This window comes from Siniperca chuatsi, linkage group LG19 (genome assembly GCF_020085105.1).
Source record: "Siniperca chuatsi isolate FFG_IHB_CAS linkage group LG19, ASM2008510v1, whole genome shotgun sequence".
Taxonomy (NCBI): Eukaryota; Metazoa; Chordata; class Actinopteri; order Centrarchiformes; family Sinipercidae; genus Siniperca; species Siniperca chuatsi.
In genome coordinates, this window is record NC_058060.1 from 1629918 (window position 1) to 1638381 (window position 8464).

An 8464-nucleotide genomic window follows, 5' to 3' on the forward strand; every position below is an offset into this window, starting at 1 on the left:
GACAAGAACACACACACAGCAACCCCTCTGCGCCTCCCTTAAGGCTTGTTATCAAGCCTGACAGAAATATCTTTCCTTCCCATAAATCCTCATAAATAGATAAACCAATCTCTATTAAAAGGTCTTGGTAGATGGCGAGAGTCCAGGTGATAACGCGTCGTCTCAAGGCGTTGTCTTACAGAGACAGCCTGTTTTATGATCAGAGGTCATTCACATTGTCCATGTGTGGTTGCCAGGGAACGGTGCCACGCATGTTAAGCAGCAGACTGTTTTCTTCCACAGATTATGGTGTTTACGAGCAGGGCTGGGCACCAGCGACGCTTCCAAACTGGGATTCAAGGACAACTGCCAGTGGATATGATTTTCTTTGCATCCCTGCTGTGACTGGAAGAACTGCCACCACAAAGATTTGAGCCAGAGTGTCGAATCATGCTGTTCTAGTTTTTCTTTTTAACACGAAACTTTAATTTGACAATCTGCAAAAAGCTGAATTTACACATTCCTGTCAATTTGAATTCCAAGGGCACCGAAATTGTCCTCCAACTTTGTGGGAGGATTAAACTGCCCCCCATGAAGAAAGATAAAACTTTTCATGCATGAATCCACTGATTCAGAATGGGACTTTTATTATAAAACACAGAGGAAGGACACAGCAACATGAATACAAGTATCATAAACCCGACTCCAGAGCAGTAGCTGCTCTGAAAAATGCTTTCTCTCCGGAGCTTTTTTGTTAACAAACACTGCATGTCATCAAGACGTTTTGAGAACAACATCAGTGGATTGTCCAGCTGGTGGAGATATGTGCTCTTTGAGAGCATTCTACTTTTAAAGAGGGAAAATGATTGAACATTTTTAATCTGCACCTGGATCCAGCTCTGCATCGGAGTTTACGTGATGTAGAACTGTGGAATACATGTTTTTCATTCAAGCCAGTTCAGTAGTACATGAGAAAGTAGCGCAGTTTTTCTCTTTTTTTTCTGTTTCAGTGTTACAACATCCTAGAAAAACATCCCAGATCCACAGCGAGAACTGATCACTTCCTTGGCCTGTGTTTTCCACCGAATTCCATTGAAATCAGGTTTTTGAAGCATCATGTTAAACAATCTGACAAACAGAAACAGGGATGAAAAGATAACTTTAGTTAAAAACTGATAAAATGTTCAAAAATTTTAAATAAAATTTTCTCAAGTGTAACTGTGTCTTAGATTACGGCCACACCATTTGTAAACACACATTTTTCCCTTAGTTTCAGCCCTCTGCCCAGACAAACATCATTTTTCTCCCTTCCAAAAAAATCAACCAAAGCCATCTTTGGAGTGTATAAATCTTAAGAAGACAACCTTTAGTTTCTTTGTGGTCAATCATTTTAAATGCCAACATAGCCGAAAACGCAGCAGAACTATTGTCATGAACCTGGTTTTATGCTGATTTTGTCAGATTCATTTAGACATAGTCTAAAGCGTCACATTACTGTCTGATTCTCTATGATAGAACTTAAATGAGCTACTTGGACTTGAATAAGAACAACAATGCATGGAAACACATTTCTTGTGAAATGTACTGCTTTGTTGTGCGCAGGTATAGTGGCAATGTGAGAAATAGTGTTGGGTCGTTCGCCAACGTTTCGTTCAAAAGAACTAATCTCCTGGGTGAACTAAGTGAAACGATCCGTTCTCTGTGAGTTCAGCTGAGCTCTCAGCCGTGCAGGCGAACCTGAGTGACTGATTCCAGTCAAGACAGCTAACACAGCTGATTCGGGTTGCTAACATTTAGCTGCAATAATTCAACAACATTGGTCTTTGACTGTTTAACATGATCTAGATTTATGTTATATGCATAGGCATAGGCATTTAACGTTACACACACACACACACACACACACACATATATATATGCTTCGTTCAGTGAGTGTATCCTTCTAGCTGTCCTCTTTTCAACAGTAAGGTTATGTGTGTGTGTGTGTGTGTGTGTTGCTGCAGTTTACAATGTGTGGTGAAACCTGCAATATGAAAGACGGGTGGCTGAGCCTGAGACTGTCTCAGGTCCGTTCACTGTGAGGGAACGGTGCATGTTCACTGAACATACTACACAGTGAATGTGAGCCCTGAGTGATTGACAGTTGCTGAGTCGCTCAAGCCTGCATCGGTCAAGCAGTGAACGATTCGGTAAACAAATATTTTTAATGAATGATTATAATGATTTAGTACATTGAAAAGAACTGCTTTGCCCATCACTAGTGAGAAAATAACTGCCCAATTGGCAGTTACTGGCAATTATAGAAGTAGTATTAACTATTGTGACAGTGAATTCTTGTAAAAAAAAACAAAAGGCTGTTGTCTATATTTTAAGTTAGGACATTTGGAAGGGAATCCAAAACAGTCCAGTGTTTTTGGAGCCAGCGTCTGGCAGCCATTAATAATACTGCCTCCTTCACATCGGCTCCGCTTTAAGCCATTGCAGAGGGCACCTGGTCATGACCCATTAAATCACCTCCTTCCCTTCCCTTTCCTGTTAAGGCAGTGTACTTGATGCTGTGGAGACTTTGTGTTGGTAAAAAGTTCAGGCTAGATCTGCCACAAAAGCCTCTCCCATGGGGAAACTGATGTCCTTGTGTGGGGGGAGCAGAATTGCCACAAGCAACTATACAAAACCTTAAATTAAGTCAGCATGGTAAGGGCTAACACTTTTGATTACCTTTTTGTTTTGACCCAAGAGAAAGTGCAGAAAACGATTCAGTAAAATTTGGCAAAAAGGGAAGTTGGTGGCAAACTGCAGGGTTAGTTTTGATAGGGAGTAGACTAGATAAACATGCTTTTTAAGTATGTGGGATAATAATAATAATCTTTATTTATAGAGCACTTTTCAAATCCATGTTACAAAGTGCTTCACAAAGGCAGCAAAATAAATCTCAGTCATAAAACCATCTGTTTTAAAAGAAAACATCAAAAACAAGAAAAACATTTTTAAGTAAGTAAAAGACAGTTTAAAGAAAATTAAAACTCAAGAATAGAAGTTTTGAAGGCCCTGTGGTTGGTCTCTCACCTAATGCATGCTGGGATACAACTCTCAACCGGATGGATGGATGGAAGCCTTAAAGGCAGAATATGAAACCAAATCAGTAGATTTCTTTGGCAGTGTACATTACTCCTCTCTGCTCAGGAGTCAGAATGTGCTGCAGGAAAAACTCCCCTCCCAGAGCGCATCAGATGCCACTGCAGAAACCACTAGAAGCATAAAGCTCCTGCCTGTGCTGCTCTCTCCTCCATTATACACACCTGCTGCAGGCAGCTGTAAATAAATAAATAAAATTAGCAGGGCCTCTTATTCAGCAAGTGCCATGTTACCCAGGGATTATGTACAATACTCTCTTGAACTTTGACCCAATCACAGCCCTGCTTGCAACTGTGTTTGGATGCCACACTAATGTAATTAACATATAAGTGACAACATTTTGGTTCCCAACCATGAGGTCACAAGATACACTGGTGTGAAAAAGTGTTTGCCGCCTTCCTGATTTCTTATTTTTTTGCATGTTTGTCACACTTAAATGTTTCAGATCATCAAACAAATTTAAATATTAGTCAAAGATAACACAAGTAAACACAAAATGCAGTTTTTAAATGAAGGTTGTTATTATTAAGGGAAAACAAAATCCAAACCTACATGGCCCTGTGTGAAAAAGTAGTTGCCCCCTAAACCTAATAACTGGTCGCTCCACCCTTAGCAGCAACAACTGCAATCAAGCGTTTGCGATAACTTGCAGTGAGTCTTTTACAGCGCTGTGGAGGAGTTTTGGCCCACTCATCTTTGCAGAATTGTTGTAATTCAGCCACATTGGAGGGTTTTCAAGCATGAACTGCCTTTTTAAGGTCATGCCACAGCATCTCAATAGGATTCAGGTCAGGACTTTGTCTAGGCCACTCCAAAATCTTCATTTTGTTCTTCTTCAGCCATTCAGAGACCCCACAACAACATCCAAAGAACTGCAGGCCCCACTTGCCTCAGTTAAGGTCAGTGTTCATGACTCCACCATAAGAAAGAGACTGGAAATCAGGAAGGGGGCAAACACTTTTTCACACCACTGTAAATCTGAGGGGCTGCAAGATTAATACATTGATAGAAAAATATATATAATTCTGTTACACAATTGTCTTTTTCTGAATTTCTCCAATTTTCTTTCTTGTGAAATACTGGATTACTTTCACTTTTGCTTCTAAAACTCAAAATAAAGCTTAACTCAAATTTAAAAAACTGAAAAAAGAAGAGAAACTAACTCATTGGTTGCCCACAAACAGTTTGAGAAGTTTTATGGAGGGACACAAGTACTCTTTGCTTATTTAAGGAATCACAAACCAAAAAGGAACCACTGGACTAAATGTCAATCTGATGGATTATCTCAAGATAAAAGTGGAGTATTCTTGTACAAACTTATATTTACATTCAGTGTTTCTCAGCAAAGTATTGTGTATCCTTGAGGACACACACGTGTTGAATGAATTTCCTTCCTCACAAAACATTTGCAAAGTCTTCAAAGTCAAAGCCTTCTTCCTCACTGCCTTTGCTGGTGCATTGCTGCGTATCTTGGAGCATAATTGCCACCAGATCAGTGGAATAGTGTGAAACCATTGGCAGGAATGTGGATCACTTCACCTGCATGCCCGTCGAGGACAAAACAGGACCCACATGTAAAAATATTGCTCCATACTAGTGGTCAAAAACAGGATACCTTTAAATTAAAGTTAGTTAATTCTCAGTATACAGAAATATAATAAATATAACAATATAATATAAATTACATTAATTATACAACATTTGTTGTTAATGGCTTAAAATATACAAAACCTTTGGGATGGTGGAGTAACTATACTAAAACACCATCTACTTAATTCAGTATGAGAACTGACTGTTGCATTCCAATTAAACTCAAATTACGCCTCAGTGAGGCGAGGATCATAATCCAGCAGCATACACAGGCATGTGAGTGGCAAAGGACTAAAAAGCAGGAAAATGTAGAGAGTGCAGAGCGTGGCACGGCACAGCTCTGCCTATCCCCCAGATGTTCCAGTTTATGATCTAACAGCACCCGACCTTATGGTGGCGCAAGACAGTTCAGGCAATGTGAGCTTGATGTTCATCAGTGACTGTCATGTTTCTAATGGAAAGTGAAGAAACATGGGTTCATCAGCTGCTGTAGCATCGCTCGGTTAACATGCATCCAGCTTTGTGTGAGTCTACTTCTACTAAATCCTTCTGTAACTAATTACTAAATTTCAGTAACTTGCCCAACACTGTTCACAAAGCCCCCACCGCCAGTCATACAGTGTCTCACACCAGTTATTATCCCCTGAGACTCAAATATCAGTTCAGCATTAATGATCTGTTTCCATCTGCTTGATGTGTCCCACCACTTAGTAAACTGTCGTCTGATGTGGCCTACCCTGCGGCTTTGGGAAACGACAACTAGTCCAGTCTGACTCCCATAGTCCTCTTATCTCTGCTATTGCTGCTGTCATCATTGGGGGCAGCTCAGCTACGAGTCTATGGAGGCTGGGACAAACTCCCTGGTGAGTCAGTCAGACAAAGCAGGCTCCAGAAAGTTGGACAGTAACTTAATTAGTGACTTATTAAATTATAGTCCAAGGCAATTGATATTCTGCCCTACAGCTAATGCAATCATCTTTTGCATTTCATTTTTTTTTCTCCCCCAGCTTGACTTTTGCTTCAATTATTTTCACAGTCCGGCCTTCTCTTCCTGCCTTTGGTCGTAATGAAGCTCTTCGGGGTTTTCTTGTAGTGCCGTTTTATTCCCATGTTTTATGTTTTTTCCAATTATTTGCCGTCATTCTGCTTGCCACAACTTTCTGAAAATCTTCAGTTTGTTCAAGTCGTTCATTATGTGTGACTCATTTGGCTTTCATAAATCATTTGCTTCATTCAGGTGCACGCGCATGTGCGCACACACACACACACACACACAGATCCACAGGATAATGCTTTTTTCCTTACAAACACAACTGATAAAACTGGCCCCTAAACGGATGGATGTTTTGGATCGTTCCTTCATACCGTAGGTCTTTAGAGACTCGGACTGAGCAACAAAGTCTAATTGTAAACTTCGACTGACAATAATAAACCCACCCAAAATTTTTCTGCAATCATTTATGTAGATTCCAATACAATTTATTTTCAAAACATAACTTTAAATGTAGCCTACTGCTTTTTATGTATACATATTGTACTGTGTTACACATAGGCTACTGTAAGTGCTCAATGACAGTAATCACTAATCACACTCACTGTCTTGTGGTCATTGCAACATGGTTGTGTGCACTGTTTTACTGTCAAGCTCATATAACATTGTCATACTCGTGATCCAATTCTGCTTCTAAACTGTCAGATTGATCACTTAAAACACAGAAATAATAATCCTCATCATCGGTTGCTTCAGACATATAGTCAGAGTGAACATCATCAGAATTCTCCAAAGACAGAGTGCTGCTCTGCAATGCACCGTCATGTTACCATGACAGTATGCTGACATAAACAAATTCATCCTGTTGTCTGGTCTATAAAGACCCTATAAACGTTTTAGAGAAAAAAAATATTTTCAATAATTCTGCCACTTTGACTCAATGAAATTTTTACAAAAAACAAGTCATTTGAGGAATAGAAGGGGCTTGAGGTGTTAATTGAAAAACAATTATGAATTAAGACACATTTCCACCAAGCAGTCCAGTCCAGTTCAGTTCAGTTCATTACACATTTGAACGGTTATTTTTGAGTTTCCATTGCGAAAGGTTGTGGATGGTACCAATAGAACCTCTCCATTCTGTCCCATTTTTTGTTTCCCCCCTGCATACTAAAGGGGGGAGTTAAACCACTGCAGACCGCTGATTGGTCAGAGAGAATCGGAGCACCCAGAGTCGCCTCGTTGTCTGTGCTCTGATGTAGGATTTCCCAAACTCTCCTGGTTTTTTTAGCAGTCCTATGTCTTGCTGCCTGCAGCCTTTTCTCTAACAAAGCTTGTGCCCTTGTTGTAATAAACAACCACATACCGAGAAGAAACAATCAGTCAGAAATACTTTATTGATCCCCGTAGGGAAACTCTTTGTTACAGTAGCTCATCTTTACGCCAGAAAGAACACAAAACGTGTGTGCGTAGCGAGTGTGTGGTGGTGGAGCGAGCGTGTGGTGGAGCGAGCTGGTGGAGCGAGCGTGTGGTGGAGCGAGCGTGTGGTGGTGCAGCGAGCGTGTGGTGGAGCGAGCTGGTGGAGCGGCGTGTGGTGGAGCGGCGTGTGGTGGTGCAGCGAGCGTGGTGGTGGAGCGAGCGTGGTGGTGGTGCAGCGAGCGTGTGGTGGTGCAGCGAGCGTGTGGTGGTGCAGCGAGCGTGTGGTGGTGCAGCGAGCGTGTGGTTGTGGAGCGAGCGTGTGGTGGTGGAGCGAGCGTGTGGTGGTGGAGCGAGCGTGTGGTGGTGGTGCAGCGAGCGTGTGGTGGTGGAGCGAGCGTGGTGGTGGTGGTGGAGCGAGCGTGTGGTGGTGGAGCGAGCGTGTGGTGGTGCAGCGAGCGTGTGGTGGTGGAGCGAGCTGGTGGAGCGAGCGTGTGGTGGTGCAGCGAGCGTGTGGTGGTGGAGTGAGCTGGTGGAGCGAGCGTGTGGTGGTGGAGCGAGCGTGTGGTGGTGGAGCGAGCTGGTGGAGCGAGCGTGTGGTGGAGCGAGAGTTGGCAGAAAAGACGGAGCAGAGGAAACTGTTAGCAGTAAGTTGTCAGTCTGGCAGTAAATGTACAGTATAGGTTACAGTGTGTCAGTTAATAACTGCTGCAGCTTCTCAAGACCAAGAAAGGCCTCGTCTGTTGCTTCCCAACTGCTGGAAAAGTGAAGGGGGTTAGCCCCGAAGGCCTGGTAACAACCTGGCCTACATTAAGTGTAGCCTACTGTCTAAGCAGATAGGGTTTGGGTACGTGTAGGTACGGGTTAGGCACAGGTTTCAAGGATACTATACCTTAAGAGTTTGGTGGGAAAGCGGCTTTAGATAGGGTGTAATATGGTAACGGGTCTCTAAAGACCTGAGGATGCATTCAAGGGTGAAAGTTGTGACTTATTGTTGTGACCAATAAGTGACCCTCAGCACCTGATTAATGCAATTTGTGTCAGAAATCACACCTCTAAGTCATCACTTTGTCAAACTGCACATTGACAGCAGTTTCTCTGCTGCCAGTTGTGGATTCATAAATTCACTTAGAAATCATTTTCACAGTGTTCCTTGCCTTCAACTTTTTCTTAAGTACAGTGTTGAAACATTGAACATATACTGGACTTTTATATATACTGTATTCCAGTAATTTGCTCCAATACAACACATCTGACACAAGATCATACTCAAGGGTATTGTAATCATATGGCATGTACTGACAACCATAATGGAGGATAAGTGATACAATGAAGAAACAGAAAGTGGAAACACAT